Source organism: Thalassophryne amazonica, chromosome 16, assembly GCF_902500255.1.
Source record: "Thalassophryne amazonica chromosome 16, fThaAma1.1, whole genome shotgun sequence".
Taxonomy (NCBI): Eukaryota; Metazoa; Chordata; class Actinopteri; order Batrachoidiformes; family Batrachoididae; genus Thalassophryne; species Thalassophryne amazonica.
In genome coordinates, this window is record NC_047118.1 from 47,377,186 (window position 1) to 47,401,545 (window position 24,360).

At 42.9% G+C, this 24,360-nt stretch overlaps 1 protein-coding gene across 1 annotated transcript in view; it reads left to right on the top strand.

Annotated features, from left to right (window-relative positions):
• The first annotated feature begins 38 nt into the window (after positions 1 to 38).
• The window catches only part of LOC117527491 (thyroid hormone receptor alpha), a 90,043-nt gene continuing 65,721 nt past the window's right edge, over positions 39 to 24,360 (top strand). Inside the window, exon 1 of the mRNA XM_034189862.1 lies at positions 39 to 925. The gene's annotated coding sequence lies outside the window, so the exon portion shown is untranslated. The remainder of the gene's footprint in view (positions 926 to 24,360) is intronic.

Genomic DNA, 24,360 nt, shown 5'->3' on the forward strand with positions numbered 1-24,360 from the left:
TTCCCACAGAGGACAAAACTTTGTTTTACTATTCCAACTAGAACTGATGAAGCTTTTCTGTGTTGTTTCCTTTCATTCTATTCTCCATGCAACAGTTTTTCTTTTACCTCAGGGATTTTGTCCTGCTGCCTACCTCATGTTTTCTGCCAGGACAACCAGTTCAGTGACAGGAGCACGACGTGCAAACCTTCTGTGAATCCCTTTACTGCCCCCTAAGCTCTCACTCCATCCACAATAACCAACAAGGACTTTGGACCTTGTACACCCTGCCAACATTGGCTTCTTCACCGCCTACGTTGCACTGACCTACACCTGTACCTTGGACCTATGGCTAGTTGCTAATAGGAAGAATGTGTTGTATAAAAAGAATCAGAGCTGCATAAGCTAACCTCATCTTTTTTGATAATAACCTTGCAGACAACAATATACCTCAGCAGACATAACTCCCAGACAATAAGTCTGGGACAAATAAAAGGAATGTTTTAAGCAACAGCAGTCAGCAGCCTGGAGCTACCATCTACTGAGCAGAAAACTGAATTCACCTTCTGTCTGCCTTAGACACAGCAGTTCAGCAACAATAGCCAGGAAAGCCTCCGGAGTGACAGGGAGAGAGACTCCACACTGTCTGACAGCCGTCTTGAATGTAATTCAGGCATAAATCAGCCATTACGGAAGAGGCCTGCAGAGATCACAGAAGATCAACAGAACCTCCAGTGTATTGAGCTTCTGTTCACCTTGTGAAGCCTCCAGAGATGTAAAATTACCCACAGTGCAGTAGAAGTTCTTCTCATCAGTTTTCCATGAATATCTTTGTGGTTGATGTAATGTGTAAGAGCTACAAACATTCCAGAGTAAGAAAAATTGACACAGAAAAGCCACACAACAATGAGGAGAAAAGAGGAAAAAGCCTAAAGTCTACACAGTGGTGAGTTCATGCCTCAGTTTTTCTGTTTATTAGCACATTTTCTTTTACCTCAGCTTTCTTTTCAATAAGTGCAAAGAATCTTGGTGGCTTTACAGACAGATCGCAAATAAATTGAAGTAGTGGAGCTACATAAAGCTTGCATTTTTCTCTACTTGTCAAAATTCTCATCTTTTTGCTCTTATGTTCATGAATAAAATGTAATTTCTTGGAGTTTTTATTACTTGATATCGCCAACTGACATTTAAATGGCATTTCCATCTTATTACATGGTATACAGCAGAAGAAGATACAAGATTAAGCAGCGATTAAAGGTGCAGTGTTGCAGTAAAGGTCATTACCAGAATTCCAGTGATCAAGAAGTAATTACATCTTTGAAGAAGAAGAAAAACAGCACTACATGGCTACACGCATCTAAAGTTTTCTCACCCAAACAGAATTTCCTGCAAAAAGCCATGTATCAGCAAATACTCTTCCAATACCACTGGGTACAAAAAGCTGCCTATAAAATCAATTTGCCTCTCTGTCAGGAAAGTATTGGATCTATTCTCATTTGAAATATAATGAGGTTAAACATCCAAACTGTAACGCGAAAGGTGTCATTTTATTCTGATAGAATTTTCACATGGAATATACACCAACAACCCTCGGAAAAGGCACAATTAAATGTACAAAAAAAACAAACCCTTGCCATTGTGGTCGGAAGTTCACATACACTCATCATGGGCATGAATGCTGTGGCAGTTTTGGGCTTTTAATGATGTCTTTGAACTGTTCTCTTGTCAGGGTGGAATGATTATACAGTATACATCATGAATGACTCGTTAAAAAAAAAAGAATAATTTGGATTTGAATTTGAATTGAATTTTTTTTTTTTTTTTTTTTGGATCCTCTCTAACCCACACGGGGTCCATATTATATATACAGGCTCAAATGTATGCATTATAGCTATCGTAGTGAAAATCACGACTGCTGTTCAGTGTCTGAATGCTGCAACTGCAGAGCTGTGACTCATGGGATATGCATTATAATCAAAGCTGGTGATTCTATCTGTATTTATAGATTTTGTTGTAGGTTTATATCTTACGAATCAACATGAGGTGTGACAGTTTGATCAGTCAAATGAATCATAAAAAAAAAAAAAAATCCTAACTGAACTGTAAAAGTCGCATCCAGAAATGATCACACAAAAAGGCAGTTGTCTGAAGGGATTGTTGCTATCCAGGACTCAACCATAGTTTTAGGGTGCTTTCATATATACCTTATCTGATCCAGAACATTGGACTTTGCAGTTTGGTCTGGACCAAAACAGCAGGGGTGAAAGCTGCCTCATACCATGATCCAGATCATGAACTAAAATTTGGTCTGACTAAAATCGGTGCTGATCATACTCAACCATGATCTTGTGTATTTGCAATGTCAAAACACTTCTTGGATAGTTCAGACTTTCAAACAAATAACAGGAAGTTGGCAGGGTATTGTCACCCATTTAGCAATAGCAGAATGAAAGAAATGGACAATTTATTTCCCTATGAAAACTGGCTGACTGCGTTGCTGTCTGCCTTTTCTCCTCGTTAAACACACAAAAAAAAGTGTGTGTTGCTGTGATAAGAGGTTGACCTATTGAGATCAGTGACTAGATTTGACCTCAGTGGTGGACACAGTTCCGATAATCCGATAATTATCGAAGATAATGTTTTCATTATTGGATTTTCTTTTTAGATAACTTTAAAAACCATTATCGGACTAATTATCTTGCAATAACTTTTTCTCCGATAATTTTTAGACCAATAACGTGGTAAAGTTGAACAGCTACAAATATTTATAAAACTTAAAATCAGTTGAGCACCTACCTATTAAATGTTTCGTAGCTGATGTGTAGTTCTACCCTCTGCAAAACAGAGGAGAGCTGCTTTAAGAAGAAACCGCTCTATCCTCTGCAGGTAAGGGAGAACTGGTCCACAAAAAAAAAAAAGTCATTTCTTTTAACCCCATACTGATACGCGGGCAATATCACCCACATCATCCAGAGGCATACATTTTTAACCTATGGTTCAACTTTTAACTAAAGTAATTTCGGACAAGATATTTAAATTAATGTCATGGCTGAAGTTTTATAAAGTGAAAATATCAGATATATGTTTTAGTTTTAAAGTAATGCACTAATTTTAAGGTTTTAGTGTGGATATATGCTGTGCCCAGCAGTGCATTATGGGTAGGATAGGGTAATCTCAGTACGTTCACGACATGAGATCTCGCACCGCGGCGACCTCTCTGAAGTTTTGAGGGATTTGAAACATCAATAGGGCGAATAGCCAACATTTATGTGTCAAGACAATATTGACAATATACAGTGAGGAAAATAAGTATTTGAACACCCTGCAAGTTTGCCAGTTCTCCCACTTAGAAATCATGGAGGGATCTAAAATGTTCATTTTAGGTGCATGTCCACTGTGAGAGACAATCTAAAAAAAAAAAATCCGGGAGCACAATGTATGATTTTTTAAACTTTATTTGTATGTTACTGCTGCAAATAAGTATTTGAACACCTGTGAAAATCAATGTTAATATTTGGTACAGTAGCCTTTGTTTGCAGTTACAGAGGTCATACGTTTCCTGTAGTTTTTCACCAGGTTTGCACACACTGCAGCAGGGATTTTGGTCCATTCCTCCATACAGATCTTCTCTAGATCTTTCAGGTTTGGAGTTTCAGCTCCCTCCAAAGATTTTCTATTGAGTTCAGATCTGGAGACCGGCCAGACCACTCCAGGACCTTGAAATGCTTCTTATGGAGCACCTCCTTAGTTGCCCTGGCTGTGTGTTTGGGGTCATTGTCATGCTGGATGACCCAGCCGTGACCCATCTTCAATGCTCTTACTGAGGGAAGGAGGTTGTTTGCCAAAATCTGGCAATACATGACCCCATCCATCCTCCCTTCAATACAGTGCAGTCATCCTGTCTCCTTTGCAGAAGAGCACCCCCAGAGTATGATGTTTCCACCCCCATGCTTCACGGTTGGGATGGTTTTCTTGGGGTTGTTCTCATCCTCTAAATATGGTAAGTGGAGTTGATTCCAAAAAGCTCTTTTCTGGTCTCATCTGACCACAAGACTTCTCCCATGCCTCCTCTGGATCATCTAGATGGTCAGTGGTGAACTTGAAACGGGCCTGGACATGTGCTGGCTTGAGCAGGGGGACCTTGCTGCCCTGCAGGATTTTAAATCATGACAGCATCATGTGTTACTAATATAATCTGTGTGATTGTGGTCCCAGCTCTCTTCAGGTCATTGACCAGGTCCTCCTGTGTAGTTCTGAGCTTTCTCAGAATCATCCTTACCCCACAAAGTGATATCTTGCATGGAATCCTAGGCTGAGGGAGATTGACAGTCATCTTGTGTTTCTTACACTTTCTAATAAATAATCATAACAGTTGTTGTCTTCTACCAAGCTGCTTGCCTGTTGTCCTGTAGTCCATCTCAGCGGTGTGCAGGTCTACAGTTTTGTCCCTGGTGTCCTTAGACAGCTCTTTGGTCTTGGCTATGGTGGACAGGTTGGAGTGTGATTGGTCGAGTGTGTGAACAGGTGTCTTTTATACAGGTAACAAGTTCAAACAGGTGCAATTAATACAGGTAAAGAGTGCAGAATAAGAGGGCTTCTTAAAGAAAAATTAGGTCTGTGTGAGCCAGAATTCTTGCTGGTTGGTAGGGGATCAAATACTTATTTGCAGCAGTAACAGAGAAATAAATTAATAAAAAAAAAAATATACATTGTGAAATCCGTTTTTTTTTTTTTTTTTTTTTTTTTTTTAGATTATGTCTCTCACAGTGGACATGCACCTGAGATGAAAATTTCAGACCCCTCCATGATTTCTAAGTGGGAGAACTTGCAAAACTGCAGGGTGTTCAAATACTTATTTTCCTCACTGTAATAAAACGTGTGCACAATATAATAAAACGTGCGCACAACATCATAAAACGTGTGCACAATATAATAAAATGAGCGCAAAACATTTTGTGATGACACTTCCAGGGTTCCATAAAAATGCCTGTTTTTACAAATTAAAAAATGGAATATTTTACAAAAGCACATTTATCTGTAAACACCAAGACACGACATCACATTAATGTGTTGGTTTACATAATGAATGACAGCCAATCAGTGTTTAGCAGAAGAGGCACATTTTACCCAGAATCCTTTGCGATCTGTTTTTTACAAAACTTCAGAATTAGTGCATTATTCAACATTAAAAGATATATGTTAGATTTTAACTTTGTACAAATGACAGAATTGACATTAATGGAGTTATTCTATCAGTATTCATTTTATTCATACACCAAACCATAAGTCAGCATTGCTTTATTTTCCAAGACCTCCGCCTGACCGGAACGTTGTGATTGGGTAGAGAGCTGGGCTTTGCGAGCTTCCTGCAGGGGCCAAGATGTTCAAAGACAGAAGTGCGGGCTCATTGTTTGGGTCTGTTGTTGCTTTTGATGCTACCAGAAGCGATCGTGGTGTTAAAAGTCAAATTCGGTTTGTTAGTAGTTGCAAATGTACCAGAGATAATACTGGAATTTATCGGTTATCTGTAACTTCCGATACATTTTTGGGTGGTTTATCATTTTATCTTTATCAAAGATAACTTTTCAGTTATCTGATTATCTGTTATCAAAGTTAATTTTTTGGTTATCTGTGCCCACCACTGCTTGACCTATGTGTTTGGAGGCTTATAGCACGTAAATGCAAATAGTCATCATTTATCCAAATGATCTGCAGGATCTGTTCATTCATTTTTGTCCATTCAAACTGACCGTGTCTGTGTGTGTGTGTGTGTGTGTGTGTGTATTTATAAACACACACACAAAATTGACAACAAGCTGATGTGCACACACATCTACAAGCCAATCAATGTCAAGTATGGGAAGGCACTTTCACGGTGCATGCTCACGCTTGTGGTTCATGTTATCTTTCTTATATGGTTCCTGCTTGTGTTCTTGTTTTATTTGTTATATTCCTCTTTGTCTCCAGATTCTTCTTTCTACATTGTTCATTCCTCTCCTTTTGATTCCCCTTTGGGTTTTACCCTGACACCCTCTCTGTCTGCTTTGGCCGTCTTCACTTCTTGTTCACGTTTCCTGGGTGTATTTGTTCTTGTGACCTTCTTTGTGTCTTTGTTTTTGTGCGCCTTCTGCTTCCCTTTGGCATTATGTGTATTGTCGTTCTGGGTCAGATCCAATGCCTGTTCTATATTGTTCTATTTTCTAACTATCATTTAACTGTAGATTAATTTCCAAGTGTTATTTTCAGACTATTACTTGTCTTTTGTTGGTCTGTTGCTGTCCACCTGGGGTAAATTCACTTGATTGGACATGATTTGGAAAGGCACACATCTGTCTACACACAAGGTCGACAGTGCATGTCAGAGCACAAAACAAAGCATGAAGTCAAAGGAATTGTCTGAGTCCCTCAGACAGAGAGGCAAATTCGTGCCTCTCGAGGCACAAATCTGGGGAAGGGGACAGAATCATTTCTGTTGATTTGAAGGTCCCAGTGAGCACCGTGGCCTCCATCATCCATAAATGGAAGAAATTCGGATCCACCAGGACTTTTCCTGGATGTGGCCGACCATCTAAACTGAGCGATTGAAGGAGGAGGGCCTTAGTCAGGGAGGTCACCAAGAACCCTGTGGTCACTCTGTGTGTGTGTGTGTGTGAGAGAGAGAGATTCTTCCAGAAGGACAACCATCTTTGCAGCAATCCACCAATCAAGCCTGTATGGTAGAGTGGCCAGACGGAAGCCCCTCTTTAGTAAAAGGCTCATGGCAGCCCACCTGGAGATTGCCAAAAGGCACCTGAAGGACTCTCAGACCATGAGAAATAAAATTCTCTCGTCTGATGAGACAAAGATTGAACTCTTTGGCATGAATGCCAGGCATCATGTTTGGAGGAAACAATCACCATCCCTACAGTGAAGCATGGTGGTGGCAGCATCATGCTGGGGTTTTTCAGCAGCAGGAATTAGGAGACAAGTCAGGATTGATGGAAAGATGAATGCAGCGATGTACAGAGACATTCTGGATGAAAACCTGCTCCAGAGCGCTCTTGACCTCAGACTGGGGGCGACTGTTCATCTTTCAGCAGGACAATGACCCTAAACACACAGCCAAGATATCAAAGGAGTAGCTGCAGGACAACTCTGTGAATGTCCTTGAGTGGTCCAGCCAGAGCCCAGACCTGAATTCGAATTGAACATCTTTGGAGAGATCTGAATATAGTTGTGCATAGGCGCTCCCTATCCATAGTCTAGGACCTAGCTTAGACATGTATGCACATGATTTAGGAGAGGACAACTCAACTGTTCTAGACTAATATGACCCCACTGAACTACTTGGGATATGTACCAAAATCTCTATGCGGGATGAGCAGCCGAAAATGAACACGCCCTAAACATGACCTAAATAGCGCACATACATGTCTTAGCTAGGTCCTCTACTACCAACCTGATGGAGCTTGAGAAATGTTACAGAAAGTACTTGTGATTTCTTAGTTTTTAATTTTTAATAAATTTGCAAAAGTTTGGAATAAGGCTGTAAAATAAAATGTGGAAAAAGTGAAGTGCGGTGAATACCTTCTGGATGCACTGTATAGTGCAGAAAATACCTTTCACAACAAAGCCTACTATGAAAAGCATTCAGCAAGTCAGATACAGTGTAAAGGACTGCAGCTATGGTTAAAAATATTAATGGTTTTGAATGGATTGTGGAAGAAAACAAGTGCTTGTAACAACATGGCCGGGACTTCTGTAATTGTTTTATGACTGTTGCTTTTATGGGTGTTTAATATGCAGCAGCTTTACTTGCTCATGAGCAAGTGCGCAGCAGTGCTCTTCTGCATTAGACTTATTTTGAACACGGTAACACAAAGACCATATTTGTTCGCACATATTGAATGCTTGGCAACATGCTGTTCTTTTTAAAAGAAAGATTGCAAACTGAAATAAACCAAGCATCACCTCATAAACCCTCCTTCAAAAATTCATTCCTTAGTCATTCTCTGTCACACACACACATGCTATCCATCATCACTGATAGTCACATCATGATGACTGGCTCCTACCTGCTGGTTTGTGTTGCCACAGTAACATTCATCCCACCCCCAGCTGATACAAGGATGTATAAAACGTCAAGCCGGCATTGGCCAGTGAGGACACTGGCTTATTATTTCCCATGCTTGGCAGTTGTGAGTGAATGACCAGCAAGTCGAGGCATCCAGAGGCTATAATTAATAAATTAATAGTAAATCAGGGTGGCGTTTCTTTGGGCATGTATGCCGGATGTGAAATGGTGCTCGGGAATAAAAATGGGTTTTAAAATGTGTGTTCCTTTTGGAAATGAAAAGAGGCACTCCAAATTATAAAATGCACACATTTTATGACTAATCATTTATTCTTTCCAAATGATAAAATGCATGGAACATTTTAATTACCAATTTACTGTGATGAAATGTAAAAACCACCGTAATGCCAGGCAGAAACAAAAAAGGATCTGATAATGTAAGTAAAACAAAACACATTATAAATGGAACAAGTATAGTAACATTTTAACATTTTTTTTTTTTTTTTTTTTTTTATGTAAGGCTACATTAATTTTTCTTACAACATGAGAATGCACTTAATTCTTATTTGTCAGACCCATTTTTATTGAGAGGCTAAACAAGATGGTGGGGACATGGTGGATAAAACCAGATTTTTTTTTTTCCCACATATTCTTCATAGCCTTAAGTTTCAAATTTTGATTGGAGCCACTTCCAAAAAATATAATTTGAAAACTTATTGATGCCTCAGCTTCTCATTAAATATAATAAAATAATTTATAAAAAAGGTGTATTTTATGTGCAAGGATTTCAATTATGATTAATACGAATATCAGTCAAATGACCAAAAATTGCTTTTTTCGCTGAACATCAGTATTTATGAGATTCAAGGTGCACTAACAAGTGTCTGGTGACAGTGAAACTATATTCCAAGCACGCATTTCTAAAGAGACACAAAAGACTTGAAAACTCAAATCTTAGTCATTTCACTGGTGATGCTGGTGATACTCATCAGCAATCTGCAATAATAAGCCTCAGGGCCTGTACAGGACTTGTTAATTTAATTTCACTGCAGATACTATATTGCTCCATGACTAGTAATTGAGCTAGTAGTAGTTGTCTTTTTCACTGCATATAATGTGTATGTCTTATGGTTCATTTGCTCCTTTGTGTTGTGTGGGCCGCTGAAGAGGAGGTACTACTGGCCCACCACCAGAGGGCGCCCTGCCTGAAGTGTGGGCTTCAGGCACGAGAGGGCGCTGCCGCCGCACAGGAACAGCCGGGGGTGACAGCTGTCATTCATCAACTCCTGACAGCTGTCACCTATCACCATCTCATCAACCACTCCATAAAGGCCGGACGACATCTCCACCCCGCTGTCGAGATATCACCTACCATTGGAGGTAATAATCCTCAGCCATATCTGTGCCGTATCGCACTCCAACGTATTTGTCTGTCTGTATTACAGGAGTACCTGATTACTTGTGTCAGCTGGAGGCTGAGCTGGTCGGTGACGGCAGGGTGACGGATTGCACCCTTCACGATCAGTGAGACGTGTCTGTTTCAGGTTCTGTAAAAGACTGTGTTCGTAATTGCGGAGGTGGAGGAGTAATTCCCACCTGGATTGCTGACTCTTACTGGGTGTGCACACACCCACACCTAACTGTTTCTGCTTCCTGCCAGCAGTACCAGATCCGACAGCCGGAGATGGTGGCCACCTGGGGACTCGGGACTTGGCGGCTCCAGTATCTTCCGGGTTCGGTGGCAGTGGAAATCGTGTGGGATCCGGTTCCTGTCTGGACAGACGTCTTCTATCCTCGAGCCTGCCCACACGTCATCTCTGTGGATTGACTACATATAAATTCCGTAATCGTCTGTATTTCGTTGTGCACATTCACAACAGTAAAGTGTTGTATTTTGGCTCATTCATTGTCCATTCATTTACGCCCCCTGTTGTGGGTCCGTGTTACTACACTTTCACAACAGGATATCTCGGCCAACGTCATGGATCCCGAGGGGAGTCAACCATCTGTTGGACAACCAATGGAAGAGCAGGGTGCACAGGCGTCAGCAGGAGGCGTGATTGGTGAGTTGCAGCAAATCCTCACCGCCTTTACTGCTCGGTTGGATCTAATGACCGAGCAGAATGTCATCCTCAACCGCAGGATGGAGGCTCTCACCGCGCAGGTGGAAGCGCGCGCTCGGGGCGCTGCTGCGGCTTCTCCTGCTGACCCGGTGCCAAATATAGACGTTCCAATGGTCATTCAACGACCCCCCCCACCATCCCCTGAAGCATACATAAGTCCCCCAGAGCCGTACGGAGGTTGTGTGGAGACGTGCGCTGACTTTTTAATGCAGTGTTTGCTCGTCTTTGCACAGCGTCCCGTGATGTATGCGTCAGACGCCAGTAGGGTGGCTTATGTAATTAATTTGCTTCGAGGTGAGGCACGCGCTTGGGCTACAGCGCTTTGGGAGCAGAATTCACGGCTCCTTACCACTTATACTGGGTTTGTGAGGGAGTTCAGAACGGTTTTTGATCACCCTAACAGAGGCGAGACCGCGTCAACCGTGCTGCTGTCTATGAGACAGGGGTGTCGGAGCGCAGCTGAATATGCAGTCGACTTCCGCATCGCGGCTGCAAGGTCCGGCTGGAATACGACTGCGCTCCACCTTCATAAACGGACTGTCGTCAGTCCTGAAGGAGCACCTGGTGGCCAAGGAGGAACCGCGGGATTTGGACGGAGTTATTGATCTAGTTATACATTTAGACAATCGATTAGAAGAACGCCGTTGGGAGCGAGACGAAGGACGTGGCCGGGCACGCGCCGTCCCTCTCCCTTCCGGGTCCGAAAAGGTTCCGCCCTCCCCACGCTCCACAGCCCCGGCGCTCCGTGTGGCAACAGCTCCCCCTGCTGACGATGCTATGGACACGAGCAGGGCCAAATTAAGATCATCTAACAGACAGAGGAGACTGGCCCGCGGGGAGTGCTTTTTCTGCGGCTCAAGTGAGCATCAGCAGAGAGACTGCCTCAAGCGGTTAAACACGAACGCCCGCCCTTAGAAACTGGGTTAAGGGTGGGCCAAGACATTCACGTGGGACATACACGTATTTCCACACGTCTCCCAGTTACGATTCTGAGCTGGGATTTAACCCTTCAAGCCCCAGCACTGGTGGACACGGGGTCAGAAGGGAATCTGCTGGACAGCAGATGGGCAAGGGAGGTAGGGCTCCCTCTGGTGGCGCTTCCTTCACCTTTGAAGGTTCGGGCACTAGATGGCACCCTTCTCCCATTAATCTCACACAAGACAGCCAGTAGTTCTGGTGGTGTCTGGGAATCATCGGGAGGAGATTGAGTTTTTTGTTACTCCTACCTCCCACGTGATTTTGGGCTCCCCGTGGATGGTAAAACACAATCCCCGGATTGATTGGCCGTGTGGGGTTGTGGCCAGGATCCTCGGTTCCCCCCGGTTTAATTGCTAATGAGGAGGTTAAAGTCCCCCCCAATCTGACGGCGGTGCTGGTTGAGTACCACGACCTTGCGGACATCTTCAGCAAAGATCTGGCACTCGCCCTTCCCCCGCACCGTCCGTACGATTGTGCCATTGATTTGATACCGGGCGCCGAGTACCCGTCCAGCAGGCTGTACAACCTCTCACGTCCTGAGCGCGAATCAGTGGAGACATACATCCGGGACTCATTAGCTGCCGGGCTGATCCGGAACTCCACCTCCCCGATGGGTGCTGGTTTATTTTTTCTGGGCAAGAAAGACGGCGGACTCCGTCCATGCATCGACTACAGAGCGATGAACGAGATCACGGTTCGCAACCGATACCCGTTACCTCTGTTGGATTTAGTGTTCACGCCCCTGCATGGAGCCAAAATTTTCACCAAATTAGATCTTAGGAATGCGTATCACCTGGTTCGGATCCGGAAAGGAGACGAGTGGAAGACGGCATTTAACACCCCGTTAGGTCACTTTAAGTACCTGGTCATGCCGTTCGGCCTCACTAACGCCCCCGCGACGTTCCAAGCTTTGGTAAATGACGTCTTGCGGGCCTTCCTGCACCGATTTGTCTTCGTATATCTGGACGATATACTCATCTTTTCCCCGGACCCTGAGACTCATGTCCAGCATGTACGTCAGGTCCTACAGCGGTTGTTGGAGAACCGGCTGTTTGTGAAGGGCGAGAAGTGCATAATCTCCAACTCCGTCGCCCCTGATCCGGCCAAGGTTGCGGCGGTGAGAGATTGGCCCCAACCGACAAGCTGTAGGAAGCTGCAACAGTTCCTCGGCTTTGCAAATTTCTACAGGAGGTTCATTAAGAGCTACAGTCTGGTAGTTAGCCCCCTGACAGCCCTGACCTCCCCAAAAGTCCGCTTCACCTGGTCGGATCGGTGCGAAGCCACGTTTAGGGAGCTGAAACGTAGGTTTTCGACTGCACCAGTTCTGGTGCAGCCCGATCCTTGCAGCCAGTTTGTGGTTGAAGTGGACGCCTCTGACTCAGGGATAGGAGCCGTGTTATCCCAGAGCGGGGAGTCCGACAAGGTTCTTCACCCTTGTGCCTACTTTTCTCACAGGTTGACCCCGGAAGAGCGGACCTATGATGTTGGCAATCGGGAACTTCTTGCGGTGAAGGAGGCTCTTGAGGAGTGGAGACACCTGTTGGAGGGAGCTTCGGAGCCGTTCACGGTTTTCACGGACCATCGGAACCTGGAGTATATCAGAACCGCCAAGCGGCTGAACCCCAGGCAAGCCCGCTGGTCATTGTTCTTCGGGCGTTTTGACTTCCGGATCACCTATCGTCCCGGGACCAAGAACCAAAGGTTGGATGCCCTGTCCCGGGTACATGAAGATGAAGTCAAAACAGAGCTGTCGGATCCGCCGGTATACATCATACCTGAGTCCACTATTGTGGCCACCCTCACCTGGGACGTGGAGAAGACCATCTGGGAGGCCCTGGCACGGAGCCCGGACCCAGGCACAGGCCCGAAGAACCGCCTCTACGTCCCACCAGAGGCCAGAGCTGCAGTCCTGGACTTCTGTCACGGTTCCAAGCTCTCCTGTCACCCAGGGGTGCGAAGGACCATGGCAGTGGTCCGGCAGCGCTTCTGGTGGGCGCCCATGGAAGCCGACGTCCGGGAATACGTTCAGGCCTGTACCACCTGTGCCAGGGGCAAGGCAGACCACTCCAAAACTCAAGGACTTCTGCAACCGCTCCCGGTGCCCCGTCGCCCCTGGTCCCACATTGGCCTGGACTTTGTCACGGGCCTCCCGCCGTCCCACGGCAAACGACCATCCTCACTGTAGTGGACCGTTTCTCCAAGGCAGCCCACTTCGTGGCCCTCCCGAAGCTCCCAACGGCCCAGGAGACAGCAGACCTCCTGGTCCACCACGTCGTGCTCCTGCATGGGATACCAACTGACATTGTCTCGGATCGTAGTCCTCAGTTCTCCTCACAGGTCTGGAGGAGCTTCTGCAGAGAACTGGGGGCCACCATGAGCCTCTCGTCCGGGTATCACCCGCAGACCAACGGACAGGCAGAGCGGGCCAACCAAGAACTAGAACAAGCCCTACTCTGTGTGACGTCCGCGCACCCGATGGCCTGGAGTGACCATCTGGCCTGGATCGAGTACGCACATAACAGCCAGGTGTCCTCTGCCACCGGCCTCTCCCCGTTTGAGGTGTGTTTGGGGTACCAGCCCCCATTGTTTCCTGTGGTGGAGGGAGAGGTCGGTGTGCCCTCGGTCCAGGCCCACCTGCGGAGGTGCCGTCGGGTGTGGCGTACCGCCCGTTCTGCCTTGTTGAAGGCCCGGACGAGGGCTAAGGCCCATGCAGACCGCCTGCGTTCCCCGGCCTCTGCATACCAGCCCGGGCAGGAGGTGTGGCTTTCAACTAAGGACATCCCCCTCCAAGTGGACTCCCCTAAGTTGAAGGACAGGTACATTGGACCGTTTAAAGTCCTCAAGATCCTCAGCTCTGCCGCAGTGAAGCTCCAGCCCCCGGCTTCACTGCGGATCCACCCTGTTTTTCATGTCTCCAGGGTTAAACCACACCACACCTCACCCCTCTTGCTCCCGGACCGGCGCCGCCTCCTGCCCGGATCATCGACGGGGAGCCCGCGTGGACAGTACTCCGGCTCCTGGACGTCCGTCGAAAGGGTCGGGGGTTCCAGTATCTGGTGGACTGGGAGGGGTATGGACCCGAAGTACGCTCCTGGGTGAAGAGGAGCTTCATCCTGGACCCAGCCCTCCTGGCCAACTTCTACACCCGACACCCCGACAAGCCTGGGGGCGCCCGTTGAGGGGGAGTCCTGTTGTGTGGGCCGCTGAAGAGGAGGTACTGCTGGCCCACCACCAGAGGGCGCCCTGCCTGAAGTGCGGGCTTCAGGCACGAGAGGGAGCTGCCGCCTCACAGGAACAGCCAGGGATGACAGCTGTCATTCATCAACTCCTGACAGCTGTCACCTATCACCATCTCATCAACCACTCCATAAAGGCCGGACGACATCTCCACCCCGCTGCCGAGATATCACCTACCATTGGAGGTAATAATCCTCAGCCATATCTGTGCCGTATCGCACTCCAACGTATTTGTCTGTCTGTATTACAGGAGTACCTGATTACTTGTGTCAGCTGGAGGCTGAGCTGGTCGGTGACGGCAGGGTGACGGATTGCACCCTTCACGATCAGTGAGACAAGTGTCTGTTTCAGGTTCTGTAAAAGACTGTGTTCGTACTTGCGGAGGTGGAGGAGTAATTCCCACCTGGATTGCTGACTGTTACTGGGTGTGCACACACCCACACCTAACTGTTTCTGCTTCCTGCCAGCAGTACCAGATCCGACAGCCGGAGATGGTGGCCACCTGGGGACTCGGGACTTGGCGGCTCCAGTATCTTCCGGGTTCGGTGGCAGTGGAAATCGTGTTGGATCCGGTTCCTGTCTGGACAGACGTCTTCTATCCTCGAGCCTGCCCACACGTCACCTCTGTGGATTGACTACATATAAATTCCGTAATCGTCTGTATTTCGTTGTGCACATTCACAACAGTAAAGTGTTGTATTTTGGCTCATTCATTGTCCATTCATTTACGCCCCCTGTTGTGGGTCCGTGTTACTACACTTTCACAACACTGAACCCTATTCAGGACTTCAGTGAGCACAATATGGAGAAAGCAATTGCCATGGGGTCCAGTGAACCCCCCCCAAAATAAAATTGAACTATCTTTGAATTAAAATCCGCATGAAAACATTTGACGTGATGAGTAACTTTATAATGGTGTTACTCTCATATTTCTGGGTGGAAAAATAGAGAAATGATCATCAACAAGGTTGTTTTGCATATGCAAGTAGCTTGCTTGTATAACCAAAATATAAATAAAATGATAATAGTCCTTACATTCTGTCATATGTATGTGACTTATTATCCCAATAATTTGGGATGATGCCTCATACACACACAATATATATATATATAGTGTGTGTGTGTGTGTGTGTGTATATATATATATATATATAAACTATTTTGGGAGATCCTACGACTTACAGTAGTGTTCAGAATAATAGTAGTGCTATGTGACTAAAAAGAGTAATCCAGGTTTTGAGTGTATTTCTTATTGTTACATGGGAAACAAGGTACCAGTAGATCCTCACAAATCCAACAAGACCAAGCATTCATGATATGCACACTCTTAAGGCTATGAAATTGGGCTATTAGTAAATCAAAGTAGAAAAGGGGGTGTTCACAATAATAGTAGCATCTGCTGTTGACGCTATAAACTCAAAACTGTTATGTTCAAACTGCTTTTTTAGCAATCTAAACTACAACCCCTGGCAAAAATTATGTAATCACCGGCCTCGGAGGATGTTCATTCAGTTGTTTAATTTTGTAGAAAAAAGCAGATCACAGACATGACACAAAACTAAAGTCATTTCAAACGGCAACTTTCTGGCTTTAAGAAACACTATAAGAAATCAAGAAAAAAAGATTGTGGCAGTCAGTAACGGTTACTTTTTTAGACCAAGCAGAGGAAAAAAAAAATATGGAATCACTCAATTCTGAGGAAACAATTATGGAATCACCCTGTAAATTTTCATCCCCAAAACTAACACCTGCATCATATCAGATCTGCTCGTTAGTCTGCATCTAAAAAGGAGTGAACACACCTTGGAGAGCTGTTGCACCAAGTGGACTGACATGAATCATGGCTCCAACACGAGAGATGTCAATTGAAACAAAGGAGAGGATTATCAAACTCTTAAAAGAGGGTAAATCATCACGCAGTGTTGCAAAAGATGTTGGTTGTTCACAGTCAGCTGTGTCTAAACTCTGGACCAAATACAAACAACATGGGAAGGTTGTTAAAGGCAAACATACTGGTAGACCAAGGAAGACATCAAAGCGTCAAGACAGAAAACCTAAAGCAATATGTCTCAAAAATCGAAAAATGTACAACAAAACAAATGAGGAACGAATGGGATGAAACTGGAGTCAATGTCTGTGACCGAACTGTAAGAAACCGCCTAAAGGAAATGGGATTTACATACAGAAAAGCTAAACGAAAGGCATCATTAACACCTAAACAGAAAAAAAACAAGGTTACAGTGGGCTAAGGAAAAGCAATTGTGGACTGTGGATGACTGGATGAAATGCATATTCAGTGATGAATCTCGAATCTGCATTGGGCAAGGTGATGATGCTGGAACTTTTGTTTGGTGCCTTTCCAATGAGATTTATAAAGATGACTGCCTGAAGAGAACATGTAAATTTCCACAGTCATTGATGATATGGGGCTGCATGTCAGGTAAAGGCACTGGGGAGATGGCTGCCATTACATCATCAATAAATGCACAAGTTTATGTTGATATTTTGGACAATTGAAAAGATGTTTGGGGATGATGAAATCATTTTTCAAGATGATAATGCATCTTGCCATAGAGCAAAAACTGCAAAAACATTCCTTGCAAAAAGACACATAGGGTCAATGTCATGGCATAGGGTCAGTGTCAATGAGCAGATCTGATTTGATGCAGGTGTTAATTTGGGGGATGAAAATTTACAGGGTGATTCCATAATTTTTTCCTCAGAATTGAGTGATTCCATATTTTTTTCCTCTGCTTGGTCTTAAAAAGTAACCGTTACTGACTGCCACAATCTTTTTTTTCTTTATTTCTTATAGTGTTTCTTAAAGCCAGAAAGTTGCCATTTGAAATGACTTTAGTTTTGTGTCATGTCTGTGATCTGCTTTTTTTCTACAAAATTAAACAACTGAATGAACATCCTCTGAGGCCGGTGATTCCATAATTTTTGCCAGGGGTTGTAGTATTTAGTTGTATAACCACAGTTTTTCATGATTTCTTCACATCTGCGAGGCATTAATTTTGTTGGTTTGGAACCAAGATTTTGCTGGTTTACTAGTGTGCTTGGGGTCATTGTCTTGTTAAAACACCCATTTCAAGGGCATGTCCTCTTCAAGTATTTTGACATATCCAAACTGATCCATGATACCTGGTATGCAATATATAGGCCCAACACCATCGTAGGAGAAACATGCCCATATCATGATGCTTGCACCACCATGCTTCACTGTCTTCACTGTGAACTGTGGCTTCAATTCAGAGTTTTGGGGTCGCTACTTTTTTTTTTATTAATAGTCCAATTTCATAGCCTTAAGAGTGTGCATATCATGAATGCTTGGTCTTGTTGGATTTGTGAGAATCTACTGAATCTACTGGTACCTTGTTTCCCATGTAACAATAAGAAATATACTGAAAACCTGGATTAATCATTTTAGTCACATAGCACTACTATTATTCTGAACACTACTGTATATTCTAGTGAACTCGTCTCTGCTTGTTAATGTAGTGTTTGAATTATGAATAAATAATGTTGCAAGTTTTCAAATATCTAATTATGTTGCATGTTTACCTCAACTATGATTATCTTTTCAGTGGGTAAAAAAAGCAGTTTGCTCGAGGTTATGGTTAGGAGTAGGGATGTCATGAATCACAAAATTGGATACGTCCCTCACTTTTTCCACATTTTGTCTTACAGCCTTATTCCAAAATGGAGTAATTCCCCCCTCCCCTTCAAAATTCTACTCAAAACGCCCCATAATGACAACATGAAAAAAGGTTTATTGAAATTTTATCAAATTTATTAAAAATAAAAAACTAAGAAATCACATGTACATAAGTAGTCCCACACACTGCGTAATACTTTGTTTATGCACCTTTGGCAGCAATTACAGCTTCAAGTCTTCTTGAATATGATGCCACAAGCTTGGCACACCTGTCTTTAGGCAGTTTTGCTCATTTGCAACATCTCTCAAGCTCCACCAGGTTGGATGGGGAGTGTTGGTGCACAGCCATTTTCAGATCTCTCCACAGATGTTCAATTGGATTCAGGTCTGGGCTCTGGTTGGGCCACTCAAGAACATTCACAGAGTTGTCCTGAAGCCATCCATCCATCCATCCATCCATCTTCTACCGCTTAGTCCAATTAAGGGTCGCGGGGAGCCGGAGCCTATCCCAGCAGTCATAGGGCGTGAGGCGGGGTACACCCAGGACAGGACGGCAGTCCGCCGCAGGGCATCCTGAAGCCACTCCTTTGATATCTTGGCTGTGTGCTTAGGGTCATTGTCTTACTGAAAGATGAACCCTCACCCCAGTGTGAGGTCAAGAGCGCTCTGGAGCAGGTTTTCATCCAGTATGTCTCTGTACATTGTTGTATTTATTTTTCCCTCAATCCTGACTCGTTCCTCAGATCTTGTTGCTGAAAAACAACAACCACAGCATGATGCTGCCACCACCATGCTTCACTGTAGGAATAGTGTCTGGTTTCCTCCAAACATGATGCCTGGCATTCCCGCCAAAGAGTTCAGTCTTTGTGTCATCAGATCAGAGGGTCATTCCGTGTGAAATCATCAGGTGCCTCCCAGGTCACCAAATCGGATTTTTATGATTTTTTTGCAAGTACCTACATATGTCTGATGAACACATGCAAAATATTTCTGTGTAATTCCAAGTAGTTTTTTTAGATATAATTTTTTAATAAGGGTACCCACAATCCTATTTTTCACTCGTGAATGCATTTTGAGCTTTCTTTCATTTTTAAAACGCATTATCTCAGCTAAAAATGCAAATATAAAGCTCAAATTTGGAATACACACTATATGGGCACCCCAGATACAGTAGTAAATTTCAAAAATGGGATACAGAGCTAATTTTTCATTCTGTAGCATCACAAAAATGGCAGTTTGTCCATTCTTGCAAAGAATTGCAAATTTCAAAGAGCTGTACTAAAGAAGGGATTCAATGGATAATCTTCATATTGTAGAATACACATATCTGAGTACTAGTGATATGTGTGTAAAACATTGTGGTCATAACCTGAAGGGTTTTTGAATTATTGACTGTTGAAAATCGGACATGATTGTGATTCGAACATGATTCGTGGTCAAACATGATTCGACCATTTGGGCAAATGCTCAGCACCCCAAAATAATGGATTAACTTTGAAAGACAGATTACTTATCTTATTTTTTCTTCTTCCATGGCATCATAAAGTTAGCAATTCAGTCAATGCAATTTTGTTACAAATTTTTGAAAAGCTGTACTCAGAGTAAATTGAGAGATAATTTTGATATTTCAGAATTTACTTTCTCTAAGTAAAATATATTTATGCATAAGAACTGCATACGCTGTAATTAATTACTCCAAACAAAGCAATACATGCACTCCTCACTGATACAATATATACACTGGCAAGTGAACAGGTGACTCCAATTTCTTTATGTGCAGCACCTGATTACATCATCAGCCACATTTAAAACAATGAGCAGTTACTCTTGATATCAGACCTATTTTTAAACTGCAGTGACTCATCAGCTTGTCTAAAATTGTTATAACAACAATTCCCCTGGCCTATTAATGCCTCTGATGAAAAGAACAGATTAAGAAAAATGCATATTGTCTTAGTTGTTTTAGCTACTGAACTAAGCACTATTAATATAATACTAGGCTAAGTATACACTTTACTGCACCATGCAAGATTTCACCTGCTTTGAGAGAGAAACCCCCATCCTGATATATTTTATAAAAAATATATTAAAAAAATAAAATATACAAACTCATGAGAATCCGAGTCGGTGACCCGGGAAGATTTTGGAAAATCTGATGATTTCACACGGAATAACCCCAGAGAATTTTGTTTCTCATGGTCAGAGTCCTTCAGGTGCCTTTTGGCAAACTCCAGACAAGCTGCCATGTGCCTTTTATTCAGGAGTGGCTTCTGTTTGGACACTCGACCATACAGACCTGATTGGTGGATTGCTGCAGAGATGGTTGTCCTTCTGGAAAGTTCTCCTTTCTCCACAGAGGAATGTTGGAGCTCTGACAGAGTGACCATCGGGTTCTTGGTTTCCTCCCTGGCTAAGGTCCTTCTTCCCCGATCAGTCAGTTTAGACGAGCAGCCAGATCTAGGAAGAGTCCTGGTGGCTTTGCCTCATTGAATGGGGAAAATTCCATCTGTTGCCTCATGAAATATTCTTACCTTTGCACTCAAACATTCATTATTTGTATAACATGTCATATGCATGTCATAAACATAACTGTTTAAAAACACATTAGTAATGGATGGAAATAGCATTTGCTCTCGGTTTCAAAACTTGAAGAAGGCTGTAATCTGTGAGCAGCAGAGAACTGCGTCAGGCAAGGGACCACCGTGAGAAAAAGTGTAAATGTGAACTTTTTTTTCATTAAACATTTTTTAATTTGATTAGAAATCTTGTCATTTGCATTGGATTAATTTACTGTGCAGCGCGTTGTTCAACATTTTGTCATTTATCTTTAACTGGGTGCAAATATCATAAAACGTCACTCTGTCCACATTTAAAAACACCGTAGGCAGCGACACTATGCAGTGACCATCCCATTCTTAAAATCTTAAATTAATTCATATAAAACTTTATTTCCTCCATTTTGGAGCATTATTTTGATATGCAAATAGATCCCTAAAGAATTAAGCACTGACAGTTATTATTTTGTTTCTGTACACCACTATAATGGAGTTTAAATTAAACAACTTTTCTCTTTAATTCAAGGGTTTCATTTCCAACTGTGAAATAATTAGAGATTTGTTATTTGAAAATTCTTAAAGGCCAGACCTGTAGTTGGTGCATCCATTGTGAATCACCACTATATTTAGACTTACAGTAAATTGTTGACTTTTCACTGTTCAGCTGAAGACACTAATGTATTGATTTTTTTTTCTTTTCTCTTTTTTTTGTGTTGGGCTCTTTTTTGTTCCTTTTTTTTAAATCCAGACCTTAAGCTCTTGATGCAACAGTGAAAAATAAATGCATGCACCTGCATCCACAGTTAAGTAGATCTGAGGCTTTGAATCAACAAATATTGCACACATTTCTCAATTTCCTCCTTGTATTATTGCAAAAGAAAGATGTCAATTCCATAGCTACAGCCCAGCAAAAGGATGAAACAAAATATCACTCCATTACTCTTCCCACTTTTTTTTTCCTTCTCTTATGCAGCTTCTGCTGAATGAACAAAATCAGCAGTAGATTGAAAGAGGAGAGAGGGAGTGGAGACATTCGACACGTTCACATAAACAGAGAGGGGGAGGCCAGTGGAAGGTCAGCCATGGCAGACTTACATTCTTGGCAAACCTCACACTGGCTGAGATTGATAATTAGAGGGGGACAGCAATGGGAGGATGGAGTGACCAGAGAGGAGCGGATAGAAACAAAGAACAGAGATGTGAAGAATGAAAAAGATGTGAAAACAGAGGAGTGAGATATCTCTCCATGCACCTCGTGATCTGTTTGATTTGTTTGTTTTATTGTGCAGCAGCTGAGATATTGTATTTGCTTTACAGCTTCCTGCAAAAGATGCACATTTGCTGTGGTTGACAGTATAAGCACCCAGCTACATAATGCCCATTTGGGCTTACCATGCACTCTGTGAACTCTCAGTCATTCAAATTAGCAACTACAACTACTGAGAATGACATGTTACCTGAACAGCTCTATATTACTCCCAACAACTCACATTTTGGTCTAATTTGCTCTATCGACCGATGTTCCTATACTATTTTTTTCTGCTGATTTTTACTGTTGTCTTGATTGTGATTACATGATTGTGGGATGAGAGATGCCGAAAGAGTGACTACTGAGAATGGGAGGGGAGGGAAGAAGGTTGGGTGTGAAAATAGTAAGAAACAGTGATGCTGAAAGTGACAGAGGAAAAGCAGAGAAAGAGGTGGTGAGGGAGGGAGCCGGACCGTCATCTTTGATAAAGCTGTGCCGCTCCTCGTAATCGGCTTGGATGCCACCCAAGGTCTCTGTCGCCTGCCTAATACGTGTGTGTGTGTGTGTGTGTGTGTGTTGTTGAGCTGCATAAAGACTGTATTTTTCTCTTTTTTTTTAGCATGAGTACAATGGTTAATGTACATGGAGAGAACTAAGGTGCATTGTATGTGTATGTTTGTCAATTATGCAGACTAAGTGTTTTGCTCTTGTGACTGTGAAATGGCTTAAATGGTCTGTGTGTTCAAGAGAATGTAATATACACTTTGGTCTGGTTCTGGTCCCTGTGCAGTTCATTGATTGTTACGTTGTCATTGACTTTTGGCCTCAACTGATTTGTTCACCATCTTGTTCTTGTGCATAACAGATGGGGTTTGGTTTTTAGTTTTTTCAATTACTGTTTCTCAGTGCATTGATTTTAAAAGATTTACCATTCAAAAGTTTGGAAACACGAGAGTTTCCACTTACTACTGTTGTCAGATTTTAAAATATCAGTTGCATTGACAACTTGAAAATAGTGTTCAGACAAACCCTTCACATTTAAGACCTTTGAAGACACTGCCTCAATGTTTAATATTAAAAAAATACTGTATATATTTGTTCATACTGAAATTGGAGTTGTGGAAAATTATTATATAAATAATATACTGACGTATGTTTAGTCATTTAACATACGTAGACATTACAAGAAAGCACAGAAAAATCAAAATGCATTCATTCCCCTGATTCCAGATTATTGAACAGTTAAAGTGTGACACCAAAAAATGTGCACAAATAATCACTAAAAAGGAAGGTGGTCTAGTGGTTAAGCGTTGAGCCTCAGACGAGAGGATCCTCAGTTCAAACCCTAGCCTGACCGGAAAAATCACTAACGGCCCTTGGGCAAGGTCCTTAATTCCTGAGTTGCTCCCGGTGTGTAGTGAGCGCCTTGCTTCGCAGCACCCTGACATCGGTGTGTGAGTGTGTCTGTGTGAATGGGTGAATGTAAGGCATAATTGTAAAGTGCTTTGAGTGTCTGATGCAGATGGAAAGCGCTATATAAAAATGCAGTCCATTTACTAAAAATGATGAAATGTTGATATTTAAAAAAAATCCTGACCAGTAGAAGTCAATAAGTGTGCAGGTGAAGGATAAACAGCTGTCTGAAGCCTGCGCTCCATTTCAGCCCTCAGCCACGACAGTATTGTTGCTACATCATCGGGAGAACGGGACCTGCTGATTCAAGCCCAAATCAATTGTAAACACTGCGAAGGTCGAGCTGTTTTCAGACGATTTTTTTTTTCTAGTGTGGAGCTTTTTTTTTTTTTCTTTTTTTTAAAGTTCAGTCTGAAGGTGTGTGGAGGACACACAGCCTTATGGTTTTGAGCCTTATTTAGACCACATGAGGGAGAATAAACCTTGGAGGAAAACCTTCAGTCTGACAACAGTGACGATATAGAAAGAGTTCAGAACACGGAATGGTGTTTATTAAATAAATAAATAAATAATCCAGGCGATTTCGGCATGCGGGTGGGGATGATAAACGTTTTTTGCCAGCTCTGTGGTCATAAAAAAAATAGGTTTACTATCTGCGACATCAGAAAAAAGTGACGAGGAAGTGTGGATTTTTTATTAGATTTTTTTTCTGAGAAACAGGTACATACATTTAAAATCTGAAAAAGTCACAAGAGACTGAAAATATCAGCTTTTTTGAATAAATATTGTTTTTCTTGAATACAGTTAGTGTACTGTACGTTAGTAGCATAACACGTTATTATTAAATATTAAAACCATTCACACAAGGAGTAAATAATATCGTCTTACCTGTCCGTTTCAGTGAGATCATCTTCAGTCTGATGAAAATGTCTCAAAATACAACCCCTGGCAATAATTATGGAATCACCAGCCTCGGAGGATGTTCATTCAGTTGTTTAATTTTGTAGAAAAAAGGCAGATCACAGACATGACACAAAACTAAAGTCATTTCAAATGGCAACTTTCTTTAAGAAACACTATAACAAATCAGGAAAAAAAAAAATTGTGGCAGTCAG